Genomic DNA, 22,928 nt, shown 5'->3' with positions numbered 1-22,928 from the left:
ATGAGACTACTTTTATCAGTAGGAACTGTATTTTCATTGTTTCCTCTGCTGCTGTTTTCCAATACCCGTCTTTTGATAGCTTCGAGAGCTTTACTTCTGTGAACAAACGAGTTTTTCTAATTGCTCTAGCTTGATCACATAATCCCTATTCCACGAGATGAAACAATAATCTCCGTTGATCATACATACCCTGTCGGTATCCCCTAAGATGAACACCATTTTCGTCTACGGGGTTGCTCAGGTAGTAACACTCCATGACCACAGCATTGACTTGTTTGTTCCATCTCTGCCGTATGTGCTGGTCTCTTGCTGGATAACGACAGGCTGGAGTCGGACCAGTATCTCTGAGCCGGCTGGGTACAAACACTGTTACCATCAAAGGCTTCGGTTTCATTACCACCGTTATTCACAATGGTTAGTTTTTTCATTGTCACTCATTTGAGGTAGCGATTATCAGGTTGCGCAATTACCAGTGTTTTTATTGTGACACTATCACTAGATGTATCATCAATCAGAGCATTGGGAGATTCCAATCGCTTCCTTTTATTATTATTATCATCATCATCATCATCCCTGATATTATTATATTCATTTTTTTTACTATTTGTCATTGTTAATATTTTCTCTGAGCCAACATGAGGTATTATTATTATTATTATTATTATTATTATTATTATTATTATTATTATTATTATTATTATTATTATTATCATCATCATTTTTGATTTGACTCAACTTTGGTCTTATTCCTGGTATGATTTATGTCAGTTGCCAGTTACTACCTGTAACCTTAGGTATCCACTAGCTTTCATTAGTCTTTCATGTGCCTAGAACCCTCCTGATAATCTTTCTTGCTCTAAGGAGCTCTACGGACATATTATTTCAATCTCCTTCAACCATTTGTCTTTATCTTTACTTACAACTCTCAATACACCAATTATTATAGACACGACCTTTACAGTTTTCATATTCCAATTTCTTGCAATTCAAATTTTAAAAGTTAGTAATTTTTGTTTTTTGTCTTCTTTATTTACGATTCTGGAATCAAATAGACATGATGGATTATTATTACTATTATTATTATTATTATTATTATTATATATTATTATTATTATTATTATTATTATTATTATTATTATTATTATTATTATTATTATTATTATTATCATCATCATTTTTGATTTGACTCAACTTTGGTCTTATTCCTGGTATGATTTATGTCAGTTGCCAGTTACTACCTGTAACCTTAGGTATCCACTAGCTTTCATTAGTCTTTCATGTGCCTAGAACCCTCCTGATAATCTTTCTTGCTCTAAGGAGCTCTACGGACATATTATTTCAATCTCCTTCAACCATTTGTCTTTATCTTTACTTACAACTCTCAATACACCAATTATTATAGACACGACCTTTACAGTTTTCATATTCCAATTTCTTGCAATTCAAATTTTAAAAGTTAGTAATTTTTGTTTTTTGTCTTCTTTATTTACGATTCTGGAATCAAATAGACATGATGGATTATTATTACTATTATTATTATTATTATTATTATTATATATTATTATTATTATTATTATTATTATTATTATTATTATTATTATTATTATTATTATTATTATTATCATCATCATTTTTGATTTGACTCAACTTTGGTCTTATTCCTGGTATGATTTATGTCAGTTGCCAGTTACTACCTGTAACCTTAGGTATCCACTAGCTTTCATTAGTCTTTCATGTGCCTAGAACCCTCCTGATAATCTTTCTTGCTCTAAGGAGCTCTACGGACATATTATTTCAATCTCCTTCAACCATTTGTCTTTATCTTTACTTACAACTCTCAATACACCAATTATTATAGACACGACCTTTACAGTTTTCATATTCCAATTTCTTGCAATTTCAAATTTTAAAAGTTAGTAATTTTTGTTTTTTGTCTTCTTTATTTACGATTCTGGAATCAAATAGACATGATGGATTATTATTACTATTATTATTATTATTATTATTATTATTATTATTATTATTATTGTTGTTGTTGTTGTTACTACTACTACTACTACTACTACTACTTTTATTATTATTATTAAAATCCCAACCACAAGCACAGATAAAATCGGAAGCAGCCACGAGTCCAAGAACAGGAAACGCAAATACGAAAGAAAATTCCATTCATTTCAATGTTGTTTTGATAGAAAATATAATAATCAACAAAAGCATTTCCATCAATAGGGAAAGCTTTGAAAAGCTCCTCTTCAAAATTCCCAAAGCTAAACTTTTATTACAAACAGATTTACAGAGACATGGAGAATTAAAAGGAATTGAGCTTCTCAGAAAATCGTACAACAGAAATGCGTTGTAAACCCTTTCAACACTTCCATCTTTATCAACCGATCTCCAAAAGAGTAAAGAAGTGTGCCTCTTTCCACTTTTGTTTTCTATCCGACAGATCTAACTGTCTTTAGAGTTGGGCGTATAAATATGTGCGGCCTGGGATCAACTTAGAAGCAATTCACTTGATGAGCGATCTCAGGTCGCTTGACACAGATACGGTTGTCCTTGGCAAGACTAGGATTACTAGAGCACACACACACTGTGCCTATTTTCGATAAATGTGAGATATTCTCATCTCGTGGTCCGCTAAAATTGGGTGACGGAGCAGTGTCATTTTGCAAGTCCTTATATCTTATGGTGCAAGCAGTTTCCTGGATTCAGACCGCAAATTGCTTGTTCTGGGTTTCAACGCTCACGAAGGTGGTGCTTTAATACTAGTACCCACAACAGGGCAGAACGGACTGATATTTCAGGTCTCTTCAAACTTTCGTGGAGATATCCCGATCACTACCAGTGGAGAGAGATTGAAATTGTGTTTTAGTTGCATAGGGTAGTTGTATGGATTAGCACATTAAGAAAGAGGGTGTAAAAGCTTCAGAAACCTACTCACAAGCTTCCAACTTTCTAACACGTGCTGACTGGATTTTCCAAAATGTGCCAGAGTTGACAGGGAGCAATAACAGCAAGTCATCTAGATTGTTTATGGATGGGGTATATTTAAGCTCCATACTAAACGTTTAATTGTATTTTCTGTACCTGTTTGTGCCCTGCAGGCTGATAAATGAAATGTGCTTACTTCTCTTTTAAGATATTTCTTCTGCATGTCTGTTTTGTCCATCAGAGTCTACATCTTTGTTTTCAAATTAAGAAAAAAACTTATTTAAAAAGATATGTTTTTAACATGCTGTCTTTTCTTGTTTTCAGAAACAGGCAAGTGAGACAAGCAAAAGTGACAAGCAAAAGTGACAAGCAAAATCGTTTAGTTCAATAATTTGGCCTTGGAAGACACTACGCGCTCAACGTACGAACACCGAGAAAAGTAAGGTAGGAAACTTTGAGATTTGATCTAATATCCTTGTCTTTTAAAACAGAAAATATTGGAGGAAACAAGAACTATTTACAAGTTCACCATGAAGTGGCTCCGAAAGTATTGATTTTCAAAATTTCTTCAAATTACCTAAGGACATAATGTAATTGCCCACACCACAGCGCATAGATACATTTATGTCATAATAAACAGGAGGCAACGACAATATTTACAATCACGTGTGTCAGGTGAATTCCTCTTTTACAACAGATATAGGAAGGGCCTCTTGCACGATCAGACTATCGAAAGTACTCCACTCTTGTAGTCAGAGTACCTGTTAAAAGGCGGTAGAGGAGTATAGTAAACTGGTCAGTAGCAGTTCTGCTTTCAAAGTGAACTAAGTGGGAATAACTCTTAGCGTGATGATAGCATCACTTGCTGGCCTGATAATGAACCCTAAACTAGTTTTCTACAAGACTTATATGCTCGTTCTCTTTATGAAGAAGGATGTAGAGACAAAATACAAAAAGTGTAGCAGCATGATCCACTTGAGAGTCTTCTGCTCAGTGGGGAATCAGGTAGTACCCGTATTACAAAAATAATAACATTAGTTGTAACTTAATCAGCGCTATTATGACGTGTTGCGACTACAATAACAACTCTGCAAGAAAACTTAAAGATATAGGGTAATTTGCATCAATTTAAACCAAAAAAGTATACATCACACAATAAAAGGAATGCACACAAAAAACACAAAGGATATTAATGATGGTACATATATATGGGAGAATATGTTGCTCTCGTTTCACACTTATGATTTTTCTCCTTCTGACCCTATGTTGAACGATGAGGACATCAAGAGAAAGGAAAGGGAGATGAAACATTGGGGTTAGGGTCACTCAACGCTGCAGCTATCCAGCTACGGCGATCACTTCTCAAAACAAAGTGGAATAAATTTACAGCTTCAACACAAGACCAACGCAAACAACTAGAAACATAACAGTCATGGAAAGCACAACTAAAAAGACAAGAACGCAAACAATGTCGGCAAATTTCGCTAAAATACGAGCAATAAAGGAAACAACAAATAAACAAAAACAAAACAATCACAGACATGAAATCTGGAGAAAGAAATTAATAAATAAAACACAAAAGCAATGATAGCATCACCAATAGCCAAAGACACAAACCTTCTGGCTTAATTTCACTGTTGTAAATAGGAACGGTATTCAGTAGAAGTATATAACACAAAACAACAGTGAGGAGGGGAAGTGCATACCTCAAAACGCCTTAAAAGAACAGAATGAAACGAAAGCGTGGAGCTAAAGGAACTCATCCTCAAAACACCAGTAAATTTAGACAGTGACTTGAACTTTACAAATAATATACATGACCTATGAAGGAATCCTTGAGTAGCGTTCGAAATGGCCTAATTATTTTAAATGTGCTTTTCAATGAAACACTTCTCATCAAGACAAATGTTTCAGCCATTCTTTGAGACAACGGCAAGTGAATTTTCTCACGCTCTGTTTTCCTCTGCTCAACAACTCCGTATTAAAAGGTGGTTCTTTTAAAGCATGTGAGGTGATTTCGATTAGGAAGGAAGATACTTGTATTATAAACATGATGGCTATCAACGAGAGAAAAAGTGCTCATATACATCGCATCAGCTTCTCGAAGTTTACATACCTGTCAATTAGCCAGATCTAATTGGCTAGTGGTATTGTTTCGGAGAGATCTTCCAGCAACTGGATTGTAAGTCGATGGTTGTCGTTGTGAACAGCCGTGAAGGCGGTGCCTTTTGATTAATGGTCATTTCTACCCCGACTGGTGCACAATGGCAGACTTTTTCATGTAACTAGTCATACTTACGAAATTCATTTCCATGTCTGCTACAGGACAACTGACAGCACATTTTTGACGCGTTCTTAAACTCAACTGGACGTCCGGAATGAGGTGCGTCTTTGAGGTCAAAATTTCCAATTTTGAACTTGGTATAACAATCGCAAGCGGTTCTTTCAGCTATGGCCTCTTCTCAATGCACAGCACAAATGTCGCGAGCAGTTTTTGTGGCCTTAGAACCTTGATTAAATGCAAAAAGAAGAAGGTGTCGAAAATACTCGTTTTTCTTAACATGACATTACATTTTAATGATTTGAAAATAAACAAAAATTAACTAAAATTAACTAGAAAAAAAAGATCCCACAATGATTCAAAAATAGAATTCTCGGGAAAACTAGGTTCCAAAATTTAAAAACGTAATAAATTCCAAAATTAAAAAAACGGCGGGAATTTAGTTGCCAACCCAATACATTTTAAGAACGCGTTAAAAATGTTGTCCTGTAGCAGACATGGAAACGACATGGGAACTGGCAGAGAAAAAGGAATGCTCCCACACTGCTATAGAGAAACATTTTTACTCGATGGAAAAGGTTTAGAAGTATGGAGCATGGGTTCCGCATGCTTTAAGTGACAACAACAAAAATCAACGACCACAATCTCCGCTGGTTTGCTTGCTCGTCACTGCTCAACTCATGGACACAAGCAACGATTTGTTTACCGAATCGTTACTGGCGACGGAAAATGGTGACTGTACATCAATATGAAGCAGCGTAGGAATGGCTAAGTCCCGGTAAACAAGCGACACCGCGCGTGAAATAAGATCTTCATCCGCATAAAACGATGTTACGCGTATGGTAGGACTAGGAGGGGATTATCCATTACGAATTGTTTGCACGGAACCAAGCGGTCAACGCAGAACTCTATGTTCAACAGATGGAACGATTCAACACGGCTATTCAGGAGAAAAGACTTAACCGGCAGCATGGAGTTCTGCTGCACGACAACGCCCGTCCTCATATCGCCAATTTGACAAAGGGAGCCATGGCTGGGAAGTGCTGCCACGCCCGCCGTACTCTCCTGATTTGGAACTAACGGATTTCCACCTCTTTCGATCTCTTTCAAATGCTATCTGCGGAGTTTCGTTCAATACTGATGCAGAATTGAGGGCTTGGTTGGATCAAATTTTTGAATCGAAATCGGGTGACTTCTACCAACGAGGTATTAAAAATCTTGTTGAACGTTGGGAAGAGGTTGTTAACAACAAAAGTGAATACATTATTGATTAATTAGTTGTTATTTTTTACTAAAACTTTTTAAAAATTTTAATTTAAAAAAAACGGTGGGAACTTAGTTGCCAACCCAATACAAAGAGTACCTAGATAATTTGTTATTTAAGTAGGTAAGGATAGTATAGGTTATCTTGACGATCTGTTTGTCGACTTCATAGACTAAAAGTGAGATCTGCAAAGTGAGCTTAAATAGTATGCATAGACAGAGACGGTTTACTGGAAACTGAACGCGTTCTTCCAGATGTAAAATGATTACGCTAACCAAATTAATTTAGTAGTTCATTTGAGGTTGATGCAGTGAACATTTAAACTTAACTGTGAGTCATTCAGAAGAGAATCATTAGATAAGAATTGATAAAGTGTATCAAAGAAGTAGCGATAGAAAGAGATTAAAACAAATCCCAATTATATTGACTCGATGACACAATAAAAACAAAATGCAAAATAGCTTATTAAAGGGATGTTCTAAAGCAGTTCTTTTCTTAATATCAGGATATGTGTTTGCTAATCGGACAGCCTCGAAAAAATGAATAATTTGTCTTTTTTTATTCATTCAAGTTTAGCCAAAGAAAGAATTTCTAATTAACAGGATTATAGCGTTGGAAGTGAAATCAAAATGAACAAAGATTTTTTTTCTTTTTCTCTTTTTATGTGGGAAGCTGCTGAAAGATAATCTCCGAGAGAAAAGGCAACACATTTCAAGCAGTCAGTCCCACATATTTGATTTTTAGATCCGGATCCCTGAATATAAAAGCCAATAATTCTACAGATAAATTCAAACCAATATCATTTGGAATTTCCGTGGAAAGGTTTCTAATCCAATCGTATTGCTCTATGCGTAATGATAGAAAATAAAAGCTGAAGTTCTCGCCAGAAGTTGTTATATGTTCAACGTTGACAGGAGTAATTTCCTTTAGAAGTGTTTTATTTGCTAAGGGAAACATTTCAAAATTACCATTTCAGGCTTTTCTTTTCCAGATTACTATTTTTGTTCTCAAATGCTATCAGAATATCTGAAGATTTGAGAATATTTTCTTTTTGCATACTACTGTTGGGCTTATTAGGGTGTTGAAATATTCTTCGCAATGTTCTACACAAGAATTCTAAAATTCACGGATGTATTTTTAACTAGCTTCTTGAAAAAGTGCCAGAAGCTGTCTATGTTCAAGACAGAGTACTGCCCTGCATCCCACCACCTCGATAGTCATTTCACTATGATGTGCGAAAGTAAGTAGTATGTACAGTTTAATTCATGTCAAAGCAGCTTTTCTCAAACAAACGATTCTTTAATTGCATACTTTTAATAAAATTTTCCATTTCAAGAATGATCAAAAACTTTCAATTCTGGTTTTGATATGAAGGCCTCTCTAATTAGAAAGTGATGTGTTCTAATACGATCAGGATAATCTTTTCTTTTTTACAAAGTCTTTCATACTGTCTGCTACAGAGAGAAAGAAAGAGAGAGAGAGAGAGAGAGAGAGAGAGAAAGAGAGAGAGAGAGAGAGAGCTCTATTAGTACAATTACCAACACATGACTTCCATTTTGTAATGTAGTTACATAAGATATGAAAAATGTCTTCAACTTTTGTAATGCCAGCTATTTCTTGGCGAGAAGAAAAAAAATCAACACATATTTACAGTTTGATCTACACCATTAAAATGAATGAATGCCAATAGCTGCGTTCTGTTGGAAATGTCATTTGACTTGTCAACCGACAGAGAAAATTTTGAATGTTAGTGCTTACACCGAAGATAATATCAAAGTGCCCCTAAGAACTTTATCATTTGAAAGAGAGCAATATTTTACTTATTTCTTGTTCTACTTGATGTCCTAACATTGTCTCAACAACCTTTCTGGATGAAGTCAAAAATAATTGATTCCACCAATGTATGAAACTTCATTTTGAGCAATCACTTCAGATATTTAAGAACAAAACTGCAGCAGTTTCAGAAAATGCGGTATTACACCTTCAAGATTATTTGCCTGTTATGTTTCTTTTGTTTCTGATAATCGTTTAAAAGGATTTGATCATCTTTATAGAGATGAAATTATTTAATTTTGTAAAACCTATTTAACATGTTAGCAAGCATTGGTTTGTTTTATATCCATACAACCAAAACTGGTTTTATTTTCAGTAAACCAAAATTAAATGTCATCGTATTTGCGACTAGGTTGAGTTTTTATCATTAAAAGCGCAGAAATCTGTTCTATTTGAAGTTTGCACTTCGGATTTACACTCATCAATGCTGTATTTCTTAAGTAGAAATTTATTGATTTCATAGTTATGTCTGTAGGTGGGGTGTGCTCTCGCTTTGTTTGCACGTTTCTGAATGTGAACATGCAAAGTAAAGTCATGATATACTCAATCCGTTCATAATTCCACAAAGAAAAGTTTCAAAATACCTTAATCATTTTAAATTTAGGCTATTTTATCCATGCCGTGTCATGCATAGATTTTTATTGTTTAATCACGCCGCTGACAAATGCTGAATATGCAAATTACTCTGCCCATTATAGTTAAGTTCTTGTTTGACATGTATTGAAATAGTGTTAGTTAAACTGTCACCATTGTGAAATAGGAGGTATTTGTTATCTGATAGTAGCCAACATACCGTGAAGGTTGTTATAACTGTTTTTCATTTCACCGTGTGCGAAGAGAGAACAAGATATTGTTTTCATTATTTTTTTCTTGTGGAATGAGCTGTACCCATAACTTTTGCTGACCCTTCGATACTAGTGACCTTGATGCCATTAATGTTAAATTTAAAATGCTAACGGTCAACGCCTACGGAAAAATCATAGGAGAAGATTTGCATGATCAAAAGAAAAATCTCTCGGTTCTTGTGGCCAAAAGATTAATTCAGAACACGGATGTAGATGTAAAGTGAATTTTATTTTATTAAATAATGTGTATACTTTTAAGGGTGGGCTTTCTGTGTTAATATGGATATTGGCAATGACCGAGGAAAATACATGATCATTTTGAGAATATTTAGATGGCTGAAAGTCTATAGAGAATCATGAAATATACGAAATCTTTTGAAGTTGTATTGGCAGGAAACTTTTGTTTCCTTAGATGGTGTAAAAGACCATATAGTTAGTATTAAATGTGCTGTCTTAAGAGACATTTTGATCTATAATTTTACATTATAATTTAAGAAGTGCACAATCTAAACTATGGAAGGAAATCGGAAACATAATCTTTCTATTCTATTCTAATATTATTCTACGTTGGTAAATATTTAAATGAGCCTGGATGCGCTCTACGTTGGGGTGCTGTAAAGTTCCTTGCTTTAAGAGTATCACGAAATGGTAGAGCTGTTATCTTTACAAGAAAGGTAGGACAATTATTTAGGAAAAGATATACAACAAGTTTTGATAGTATACCATATATCTTCCTCTTTTAGCAGATTTAACTCATGATGGCAACTCCTACATTGAACTTGGTAAAATTGAAGTACGGGTGGTCATAAAGTTCCTCTTTTTGTAAGGCAAAGGAGCGACGCAAATCCATGGTAAGATGAAGAAAGTCTTGAAGGATGACTGCCATCTTATTTTACAGTGAAAATCTTAGTGTCAAAGTTTCGGACAGATCATTTTGAGGTCACAGATAAACGCGGTCAGGACGGCTAACTTCTGCGACCACGGAGGACAAAGCTGATGTTGTGCACACCATTATTTTCGGGAGCCATCGATTTTCAGCTAAAGTCTAAGCTGAGAATCTGGGGATTTCCCTCGAAAGAGTTAGCCGCATCATCCACAACATTCTTGACATGAGAAAGATTTCCGCAAAATGGGTGCTGAAATTCTTGAATGCTGATCAGAAGCGCATCAGAGTAATGACTTGGCTTCATCTTTATGATTCTCAGACCTATCAGTAATTAATGGAGTGGCGTCACAGCGTTTCACAGTGTTCCAAGAAGTTTCCGACCCAGAGGTCAGCTGGAAATATTCTGGCTTCAAAATTCTGGTACAAAGATGGAGTACTCTTCATAAAATACCTGCCAAAGGTCGCAAAATACTACATTTCTCTGTTGGACTAACTGCATGAAGCTTTGAAACAAACATTGTGGAAAGCTGAGGCGTGGTGTCCTGTTTTTGCAGGGCAATGCACCAGCACACACAGTACATGAAACTCTATGGAAAATACGCGACTTTGGTTTCGAACTTGTAGACCAGCCACCTTACCCTCCTGACTTGGCTCCCTCTAACTATCACCTCAGAAGTGATCGCTGCTTCAGAGGCCTGTTTGAAGGCTCAAACTTCCGAGTTCTTTTACAGGGCTTAGAAAAACTGTTGCAAAAACTGTGTGAATCTAAGAAGGGAATATAGAGAATTATATCATAATTAATTGCTCCTCCTGTATTTTCTTTTACACGAAGCCAGGAACTTTTCAGCGCCCTTCGTATTCATCCGTATTTTCATATGAGTAAAATTCATATGATCAGACTTAAAGCGACATTCGCAGTGAGCAAAATATCTTAGCTGTCCCTCTTATCTGTGCTTTGTCAAAAACAAACGTATCTTTAATACAGGCACAGGCGTTGCTGTATGGTTACAGATTTCTCTCTTCAAACATGTGGATCTTAGTTTCGTCTCCTGCCTTGGGTAAGAGATTTTACTCTACATTCGAAGCGATAAATTCTCTGGGTTTAATTTAGTTCGCAGAAAATTAACATTTATGTTCAAGACCAGTTATGTGGTTGATGTCCCATACACAGCAGTTCGACTCTTGACTAAATCCTTGAAGGTGTTGCCCAAGCATCGCCGGCATTCAATAACTGGCAAAAGACTAAATCAATAAAAGAATATATATATATAGTATACTTTACTTATATTATTATATTATAGGCGTAGGAGTGGCTGTGTGGTAAGTAGCTTGCTTCGCAACCACACGGTTCCGGGCTCAGTCCCACTGCGTGGCATCTTGGGCGAGTGTTTTCTACTATAACCTCGGGACGACCAAAGCCTTGTTAGTGGATTTGAAAGACGGAAACTGAAAGAAGCCTAACATCGCTTGACAACCGATGCTTGTGTGTTTATGTGCCCGTAACTTAGTGATTCCGCTACTAGGCTTACAAAGAATAAGTCCTGGGGTCGATTTGCTCGACTAAAGGCGGTGCTCCAGCATGGCCAAAGTCAAATGACTGAAACAAGTAAAAGAATAAAAGAATAAAAGAATACTTTCATATTTATATATTATACCTTCAAAAAATACTTGTATATATAACTGACATTTCAGTTTCACCTTGACTCCCGCTTAGACTTTGTATATGCAATTACATTTACATACAAATTCACTCGTACTGACGCAGTCATATATATGCATATAGAGAAACTGATATATAAATAGATATATATATATACAGACATACAAATATATTCATACACACACACACACATGTATGTATGTATGTATGTATGTATGTATGTATGTATGTATGTATGTATGTATGTATTATGTATGTATGCATGTATGATATATGCAGTCTATTAGGTTGTTGTGCGAAATAATTTCATAGAGTAAAATACAGCTCAAATACACTTGAAACAGATAAAATAAATGTTAGAAAATAAGGTATCTAAAGATACGGGGAAGTGACACACTTTTTTATAATTTAATATTCTTCATTGCACCTCTCCGTGTTCAATCTCAACTCCGTTCTTTTTCACTCCTTACCTCTTATAGGTTTCTCTCTAACTACCCATTTCCCTCTATCTTTCTCTCTCTCTCTCTCTCTCTCCTCTCTCTCTCTCTCTATCTCTACGTCTCTCACTTCCTCTCCCTTTCAGTTCCTCTACTCCTTTGCTATTCAGGTTACTTTAACAAACAAAAAAAAAACAGTAGTTAGGTAAGAAAATACTCCTACTGTATTAATATTTATATAGTTATATAGTTATGTACGTATGCGCAAATATATTATTAGATAAGCATTTTAGGTTTAGCGAGTGTCAGTGGTGAACTGGGGATGACGTTACTTTGCATACACTTGTAATGTGTCATAAGTTATGTTCTGCAAGTTAAATGTGTGTGTGTGTGTGTGTGTGTGTGTGTGTGTGTGTGGTGTGTGTGTGTGTGTCTAAATTTGTAGCATAAGATATTGATTCAGAAAATTGGTGGTAATCACAGAATGTTCCTCCTACCGATTCGACTAACAGTCCACATAGTAATCCAATACAGATAAGTGTAATGTAGAGTGCCCTTGCATCTAATATCCAGAGGATCCGATCTTTCAAATTATGTCACGAGGAGTACATCTAACGTAAAATGTCAGGAGGTATGTGAGATAAATATATTTATTTAACCACTTGAAATCCACAGGATTACAGCCGTTCCGAAGCCTTCTTAATTATTATACACTGAAATTATTACTACATGAAAAGGGGTGAGAAACGGGATATAATAATAAGGATGCGAAGTGTTTAACTTAATATACTTATCTCTCATACCTCCTCAATATTTATGGTATGTATATTTGTGTGCGTACATATACATATATATACACGTACACACATACATACACGTGCGTATGTGTGCGAGTGTATGTGTGTGTGTCTGTGTGTGTGTGTGTGTGTGTGTGTGTGTGTGTTACAACACAATTTTATATAGAGTTACCCAAGGTTTCGCACCCACAAAGCTAAAGCCTTGTGGATAGCTCGTCAGACTCTATATGAATACAAAATTTTAAAATATCTACATTGCAGACGTGAGGAAACGCTCAGAACTCGAGGAATACGAAAAAACCTTAATATGTACGGATTATTTCCCTTTAAACTATATATATATATATATATATATATATATATATAAGACATGTATGTGTGTGTGTGTGTGTGTGTGTGTGTGTGTGTGTGTGTGTGTGGTGTGTGTGTTGGAAGTCAACTCGTGATTGAGTATGACCAGTTCCTAAACTCGAAGGCCATGCAAACGTTCCAAAAGTCTAAGAAATTCCTCTGCAGGATTTTACTTTGAATGTATAATATATTGCTCTGTACTTGAATCTACTTTTCAGCAGTATCTGCTATTAAACTAGTGGCACAACCGAGGCGGAGGCGACCAGAAACGAACTGTACTTCAGATTTCTTCTATACGGTTTACAGTCTCAGAGAGAGGAGTTCTAACGAGAAACAGTGTTTTTTCACTGTCATTAGTTCACATGCTAGTAACCCTATAGGTGGGACCTTAACAGGTGCTTCTCCTACAGGTCAGAATAGATCTTGAAACTATTCTGGCTAATAGATGTTCCATACTCCTTAACATCCTGGAAGACTTGTACCAGTAAACCTCTACCGGATGCAGTTTAAAGTCATACTGAGGTATATATATATATATATATATATATATATATATATATATATATATATATATACGCATACACATGCATATATATATATATACATGCACATATGTATACTTATATATATATTCTTACACATGCATATATATACAGATGTATACACATGCGTATATATATACATGTAAGAGACCAACGTGTATGTACGCCGCTATGTATTATATATAAAAAGTGCAAAAATGGGACAAGAACGCAAAACATCCATACATATGTGATGGAAAAATAGTATAACAAAACATCCAGACAGACGAGTCATTCGGAGTTCTCTATCCTCAGTCGAGTTCCAGATTATCTTTGCAATTATACTCGAAATTGCTCCAATCTGGCCAGCCCCAGGGAAAAACTAAGCTAAGAGCATTAGGTTCCTTGGAAGAAAGCAGCGAATGTATAAGAAAACAAGGACGAAAAAAAAAACAGAGAAATGTTACAAATACAAATGCAATTAACAAAACATAACAACAGGTGTCTTTCGATTAAAGACAAATTAAATTAAGCTGGCGTGTGTGGTAGTAAATCCTTACGGCAGGGACATACGATTTAACAGGCACAGGGAGGAATATAGATGTTGCGCGGATGGTAGTCTAACTAAGAAAGAAAGGTAAGGCCTGGCCGAACACCGGTCACATGGGGAGAGAAGAGAGAGAGGTAGAGGCAGAGGGAGAGAAGAATTAAGTAGGGGCGAGAAAAGATGAAAGCGGCACAGTGAAGTAAAATAGGAGGTAAAGTAAGCATGAAGAGAAGGCCAGGAAATGTGAGAGAGGGGGAACGAACGAACGAAGAGTGGAATGAACCAAGTGTGAAAGGGATGATAGAAAGAAGGAAAGAATGAAAGAATGAATGAAATAATGAAAGAATGAAATAATGAAAGGATAATAGAGTCTTACAAAATATATATATAAATATATACTTACATATAACAGACCAAAGTGTACGTACGCCGCTATATATTATATATAAAAATACAAAAATTGGACAAAAACGCAAAACATCCAGACAGTGAGATGATGCAAAAAAAAGGGCGTCTCATGAAAAGAATTTTCTGATCTCGGTTACTTATATGCCTTGGAAATCGAATAACAGGCCTGTGAATCCAATGCTGAATGAAAAACTGATGTATGTATATATATATATATATATATATATAATATATATATATATAATAATAATATAAGGTGAAATTAATTAATTGGAATAATCATCAATTTCACCAAGTAGATTTCGGCATGTATAAGCCCCATTCAAGGAAGGTTTAAGTAATACTAAGTAATTAAGGGTTTAGCAACGATTTGCCTCACCACACACCGAATTTAGAAATAGCAGTCAAAAGAGTTTTGGCTATTCTTTCTACTTAAAAGGGAGATCCCAGTAAAACATAGCACTTAAAAGGCAAACAACGCAGGCAAAAGAGAAAGAAATGACGATAATCATTCTACATTAAGTCACCTACGGACGTACGTTTCGGAATTAAGCCATAGGAAAGCATAAAAATTAAATAATTATGTCTTACCTAACTATTTTCCTCCTCAGCGTAGGACTCTACAATTATGAATAATTGCGTCTCAATCATTAATAATTGTGTATTAAATTTGAAGGCACTAGAAGACATCACCTCAACTCATGGTATCAGAGTGCTATGGTTTTACTGGGATCTCCCTTCTAAGTAGAAAGAATAGCCAAAACTCTTTTGACTGCTATTTCTAAATTCGGTGTGTGGTGAGGCAAATCGTTGCTTAACCCTTAATTACTTAGTATTACTTAAACCTTCCTTGAATGGGGCTTTTACATGCCGAAATCTACTTGGTGAAATTGATGATTATTCCAAATTAATTAATTTCACCCTATATTATTATTGATAACTATATTTCATCCCAGTAAAAAACCTGTAGCATCTTATTTTGGCAGCACGCTGACGGAAGGGGGATGGTGACATACTTTCATTCACCCTTTGAATTTGATGGTACTGGTAATGGCTTATGCTCGCTCTGATACCATGAGTTGAGGTGTTGTCTTCTAGTGCCTTCAAATTTAATACACAATTATTAATGATTGAGACGCAATTATTCATAATTGTAGAGTCCTACGCTGAGGAGGAAAATAGTTAGGTAAGACATAATTATTCAATTTTTATGCTTTCCTATGGCTTAATTCCGAAACGTACGTCCGTAGGTGACTTAATGTAGAATGATTATCGTCATTTCTTTCTCTTTTGCCTGCGTTGTTTGCCTTTTAAGTGCTATGGTTTTACTGGGATCTCCCTTTTAAGTAGAAAGAATAGCCAAAACTCTTTTGACTGCTATTTCTAAATTCGGTGTGTGGTGAGGCAAATCGTTGCTAAACCCTTAATTACTTAGTATTACTATATATATATATATATATATATATATATAATATTATTAGAGACAAAACCACTATTTTGCAAATCAAACAATACATAAAAAATTTTAATATAAAGTAAATAAATCGCCACTACAATTGTTCCTGTCTTCAAATGACATTCATCAGGTGGATTTCATATCTTCTATTCAATTTTAAAGTAACTTTAAAATTGAATAGAAGATATGAAATCCACGTGTTGAATGTCATTTGAAGACAGGAAACAATTGTAGTGGCGATTTATTTACTTTATATTAAAATTTTTTATGTATTGATTAAGTCTTTCCTTGTTTGATTTGCAAAATAGTGGTTTTGTCTCTAATAATATTATATAATATTTACTATAAAATTGGATTCAATCCTAAATCTGATTTTTCCCTGTAAATTTGGATTTATTCCCTAATATTTATTATTATTATTATATATATATATATATATATATATATATATATATATATATATATATATATATATGTGTGTGTGTGTGTGTGTATGTATATATATATATGTATAACGGCTCTGGCAGCAGGCACCACGCATAACTACATAGACACACACACACACACAAGCAAGAGTGAAATGTTACGATTTTGAGCGATGTAAAGCTTTTGAACTTGAGAGTATTGAGCAAGCTGATGTGAAATTTAGTAAAAGCGCTACGGGAGTTTATCATTTCTGTTTTAAATGTTCTTGCACAGAAGTATGCATATCTCACGCTGATATGAAATCGCACTAGCGTTCAAGCAGACCTTGAACATTCATAATAAACAAGCGGAAAGTGGCGCCAATGCTAAAATGAAACATTGCTGCCGTACTTGAGATGATCTCAACAAACGCCTTTCAAAGCTCAAATGTCATTTTAGATCTCAAACTATGGAAGAGCAATTATAGATAAACGAAGATATCAATCTCTGTAAGGAGCAGGTAGACACCATACATACATATATTTACACGCAGGCACGTGCACACACTCAGACACACACACACACACACACCACACACACACACACACACACATAGTAATTATTTCTAGAAAAATAGAAATAAAACACATATTGAAATGAAATTTGGATAACATCATTAATAATAGTTACATACGGAACTTGCAGCTTTTACAGTTCCATTTAGAGATTTTAGATCCGGAGCACGTTTCAACCAAATCTTTTTTTTTTGCCTGAAACTCCAAGCTTTTCCAGGCTGTCACTTCGAATTTTCCTAACACAACCAAGCGCACTAATAGTTAATATTATAATTTTGAATTTATAATCATGGTAGAACTTTAGGCATCGAATCATGTATAAAACTATTCTCCTTTGTGATTTTGGAAGGGTTGTTCATATCTGATGGATAGTTGACTTTTCTGATAATGCACATTTTTTTCCCCTATCAGTCCCAAACAGCTAAATCAAGTTTGATAGGTACAGGTGTTCATGAGAATATTCCACCAATATTTCTTGTGTTAATAAGAGAGGTGTTGTCTATATTTATCTTGGGCCCGACTTTCTAACGGATGGGTTGCTATATTATTTTAGCAACATCATATCGCAGTATGATGTATTATCTAGATAATATTTGGAGCAGATGCTAGAAAAATACTCTTCCCACTAGTAAAGAAAGACATTATCAACTTTTATTACTGGGTATTTAAGGGCTCTCTCTTTCTCTCTCTCTCTCTCTCTCTCTCTTAGTTATTAGTTATTTCGTAGTCATCACCTGCTCATGTACTGGAAAAACTTAACCTTCGAGATGTGATGTGATGCAATGGGAGGTTACATTTCATGTTAATATCACCATCCTTTTAGGATAGCGAGCTGACAGAATCGTTAGCACGCCGGGCAACATACTTCGCGGCATTTCAACCGTCCATACGTTCTGATTTCAAATTTCGCCGCAGTCGACTTCGCCTTTCATACTTTGGAGTTGATAAAATAAGTTACATGTGAACACTGGTGTCAATGTAATCGGCTTTCTCTCTCCCCCGAAATTGCTGGCCTTGTGCCAAAATTTGAAATCAATATTACCATCCTTTTCTAGTTTACGGAAACATACTCACGCAAAAACTTTTAGTGGAGGTCCCTGTTGATATATCGGAGCTCTGCATTTCTGGGTTCAAATAGGAGGTCATCAGAAAGTGTTTCTTGAAGAGTTCAAAACTGGCGTGCAGCATATTATTCACGTCAGTTTTGGTTACTTGGATGATGTATTTATTTTAGCTGCTGTAGTTTCCTAGATGTTATCTGAGTGATACCATATAGCAATCACCTCTTTATTTTCTGGATTACCCTGTCAATATCAATGTTCTTTGGAGATTTGAAATTGATGTCTTATGGATTTTCTTGTCTATGTGGTGGATGTTCTCTTTTGACCAATGCAGTATCCCAAATATTATTATCAGTCATGGTACTGAAAATGCATTGAGAGATAATGTTTTAAAATACTAACTCCAATTTCTATGTACGTTTTGGTCTAGTACACACACACACACACACACACACACACACATGAATGAGTGATGAAAGAATACCCAAAGTCCTCATGCACAGCCAGCTTGATATAAGAACAAGCTGAAGAGTAACCTCTTAACAATGAAGATAGCTAACAACACTTTTGAGCGAACAGCCTTGGAGCGAACAAAAGGAGATGGTTGTAACAAAATGGTATTAGAAACTTTGTTGCAACCAGCATTAACAGGCTTTGGAGTGCAAGGCAAAGGACAAACGGAGCTGCAAATATACTATATGCACTGACCTGTAATCCTCTTACGTGCAGTATCTGCGAGCTTATTTGCAAATCTTTGGCGGGACTTAAATGTCACATTCGACATAAGCATTATGACTGACAAACAATGAGAAGGTAGAAGGATCCTCATACGTCGAAACTGACTGGAGAGTCCATCGTCATAAATACATATGTATGGGAATAAGCTTGCTTCCCAGCAACATGGTTTAGTCCCACTGCATGGCACCTTGGGCGAGTGTCTTCTACTATAGCCTCGGGCCTACTAAAGCCTTGTGAGTGGATTTGGTAGACGGAAATTAAAAAGAAACCCGTCGTATACACGCACACACATGTACACACACATACACATATGTAAATATATATGTATGTGCTAACATATTTGTGTGTATATGTGCATGCATCTATGAATATATGTCCATGTGTATCACTGTATATAGAAAGCTAATGGGAAAATACGTTGTGCATAATAATTTTTTACTGTTGTTTACACTGAGTTATTTATAAGAACTGAAATCTTTATTTATAATTTACAGTTATGAAAATCGTAGATTTGCTTAAAGCTTGCCTTATGAATATTAAAATTTTAACATTTAAGTGTAAATATAAATTGGGCAGTTGAACAAAATATCACGTATGCGAAAGATAAAGTAGAAGAAAAAAACACAATGCAGACAGAGAGAAAGCATTATTATAAAAGAAAAGGAGATAGAAAGAGAGGAAAGAGTTAGAGATGAGAGAAAGAGAAAACGTGCAATATAAAGATAAAAAATAATATATTAGAGATATGAAAGTGCAGGAGTAAAGTAGAAAAGAAAGGCGAAATGATGAAAGGGGTACATTTTGCAGCACGATACGTATCGAAATATAACAAAATGCCTAAGCCTCAAGTTTACCATTCTTAATAACTGCATCAACAACAAACGCACGATGTGCAGTGTTCCAAACAATAACTGTAAATGTTTTACTATATCCTTCTTTTTGTTTTTATTTACCATCATGACTTGAATCGGCACACAAGCTGCGTTTGCTGTTGAAACTTTTATGGAGTACGGTGAAACTGATACATTTTTGCTGCAGCCTGTACAATAAGTTTTATTGGAGAGGTGGGTATGAAAGTAAAAAAGAAAAAAATGAAGCAAAGCAGTGGAGAGGACAAAAATAAATAATAGGAAAAAGTAGAAAGAACTAGATGCGGAAATAATATTTGTGATTGAAGGCAGAGTTTTTATATATTTAGAAGGGACAATCACCGAAGAAAAAAGACGGCTTAACAACTGTAAGTTTAATTTACTACGTGTGTAAAACGCGCGAAAATTATGTGTATCGGTTTTCAAGACATTGAAGCGTAAAAATGAATTTTATATGACATTGAATTGTGGTATAATTTTAGATCTTCGGCGCAATTATCTACAGTTTACAATGCGTCCGTTGAGGGCCACTGAATTAAAGAAGAAAAAACTATTTGAAAGAACATTATGACTGAATTGTTAACGGACAAAGTGGCACTAAAACTTTTCTTCAACGCATAAGATGAAAATTATGTTCTCATAGCTACGACATGTGTTGTTAGACATGTGAGCACAAAAACTCTTTTAAGTCGCTACTTGGTAAAAAATCTACGATAAACTCATTTGATTTCCGGAAGTTATATGATTTTTCAGTTGATGTTTGTGCAACTGTTTGAAAGTAGTTACATACGATGGAATTTAATTCCTACCTCGACAGACTGCCTCTGCTTCCGGCAGAGATGCTGTGCAAAAAATAAAAAAACAGCAACTTTGGCACAGTCAAAAGCGATTGTATGTAAGAAAAGAACTTCGCCTGCTTTGAATGATTTACTGTACACGCTGTATAGATACTATAAGTCTACCACAAAGTTCAACAGACTGAAAACATTTCCAGTTGAATTAGCTAGGGAATGAGATGCTGCTCTTAAAGGACGCAAACAACGGGGAACATTCGATAAGATGCAACCTCAAAATCTCCTTGAAAGCAATAGCATGTGTAATAAATCTGGCTTTGATGCCATTCAGGTCCATTTTGATGAATTGAAAACATTTGATAGAGTTACCCAGTCCTCAATACAGTAGGTTTCGGTCCCAATTTTACAATTCTAGATTATACGGTTCCGTTCATTCAGAAAATTGGTGATTGGCTAATAGAAAAAAATTCCGCGATGCATAGATCGCATTTGTTGTTGTAACCATTATACGGTTTGGCATGGGTGACTATAGGCCATTTTAAATTATATAGAATTGAGTTTTGTTTTAGGTTATGAATTAGCCAAGATAAAGAAGTGCTGTTTTTTCTTGCTTGAGATTTGAAGAATAGTGGTTACCAACTCTGACATTGAAGGTAGTGCTGCACGAGCTGATGTATACATAGTTGGAATTATCAGTTGATACTGTACATTTGTATACTATATTTTTGTGAGGCATCTATTATCTAAAGGGCAGGAGGTGGGACGCCTACAGGTGCATAGTATTCTAGAAGGTGCTAGAGTAGATTTTACGGGGTTATGATTATCTAGGGTTAACCTAGTGTTATTCATTAACCGTCGCGGCGTTAGAATTGGTATTTTTCAGGGTGGTGAGAGAATTGTCTAGCGGATGTAGCTTAAAATAGTTCTCGTAAATAATGGTATTATTTCAATCCTTGCCTATTTCAGTGATGAGTTTAGCGGGGTTGTAAAGTGGGGTAAGAGTATTGGGAGGAGTAATAAAAATAGGGTTGGTGGTGTGAGGTTCGGTATTGATAAGGATGTTTAAGAACGCACTAGGGTTAGGGCTGGAGATTAGGGTGAGTTGTATTACTGTGATTAAAGTAAAGTAATTGCTGGTTCTCTAAGTTTCGTATTATGCAGATGTCAGACTGTACCGGAAATTTTAGTTGTGGTGGAGTAGGAAAATTTTATCGATTGCAGATTGAAGATTTATCTAAGAGAAGTAGACTTAGGGAAATATTATTCAAATAGCGCAAAGAAGAGCTTGGGTACTCTGGTCTGAACATTAAGGACAAAGGTGGGGTGAAACCAGATAACGTCGTGCATCATGGTCCGCTTATTCAGGTTTATGGGGTTACCCGGGTATAAGCTTGGGGTACAGAAATGCGTGCTGGATTTCGATGGACAGCTGCAGATTTGGTATCCGAAATCACATGATGGGAGGAGTGCCTATTAGGTTTGCTCCTCTAGTAAAATTTTTGGGGATAGGAGGAAGTTGGGATAAGGGGGATAGTTCATGTTTTATTCCTTCGTTGTAGGGCGCCGTTGTAATATTCAGCGTATTGCTCGAATATTTCTTTACTGGCAGATAGGGATGAGATCCTATAAGAGATCTGCAATCTGTGTGTGTATGTATATATATATATATATATATATATATATATATATATATATATACGCGAGCTTTAGGTCAGTTAAATATTGTTTGTGACTTATTTCAACGTCTAAAGGCAAATTCAGTATCCATCCATCCATCCATCAGGCAATCTGTCTATCTATCTATCTATCTATTTATTTATCTATCTATCTATCTATCTATCTATCTATCTATCTATCTATCTATCTATCTATCTATCTATCTATCTATCTATCTATCTATCTGTCCCGTCATGTATACCTTTTTGGTCCCACTCAGTGGCACTCCACACACAGGTGAACAGTTTTTCTCTTTTCTATTCATTTCTCTACCTTTCTCCTCTCCCCTCTTTTCATTTCTACTGTTTGGAAAACCTACCCTACCTATTTCTATCTGCTTCCGTTAGCTTCGCTTGGTAATATCTACGAAATTAAACATTTTAACGTACAAAAATATAATTCACATTATTACACATACTGTACATTACTCGTTTAATTCAAATGAGACATACACAAATATTTATCATACTGCTTTTAATTATTTTCAAAGTGTGATGAATTTTATAGTTGTTAAATGGAAATATATTCACTTTTTCTGTCTGATAACGAATGA

Source organism: Octopus sinensis, linkage group LG4, assembly GCF_006345805.1.
Source record: "Octopus sinensis linkage group LG4, ASM634580v1, whole genome shotgun sequence".
Lineage (NCBI taxonomy): Eukaryota > Metazoa > Mollusca > Cephalopoda > Octopoda > Octopodidae > Octopus > Octopus sinensis.
This window is presented reverse-complemented; position numbering follows the sequence as displayed.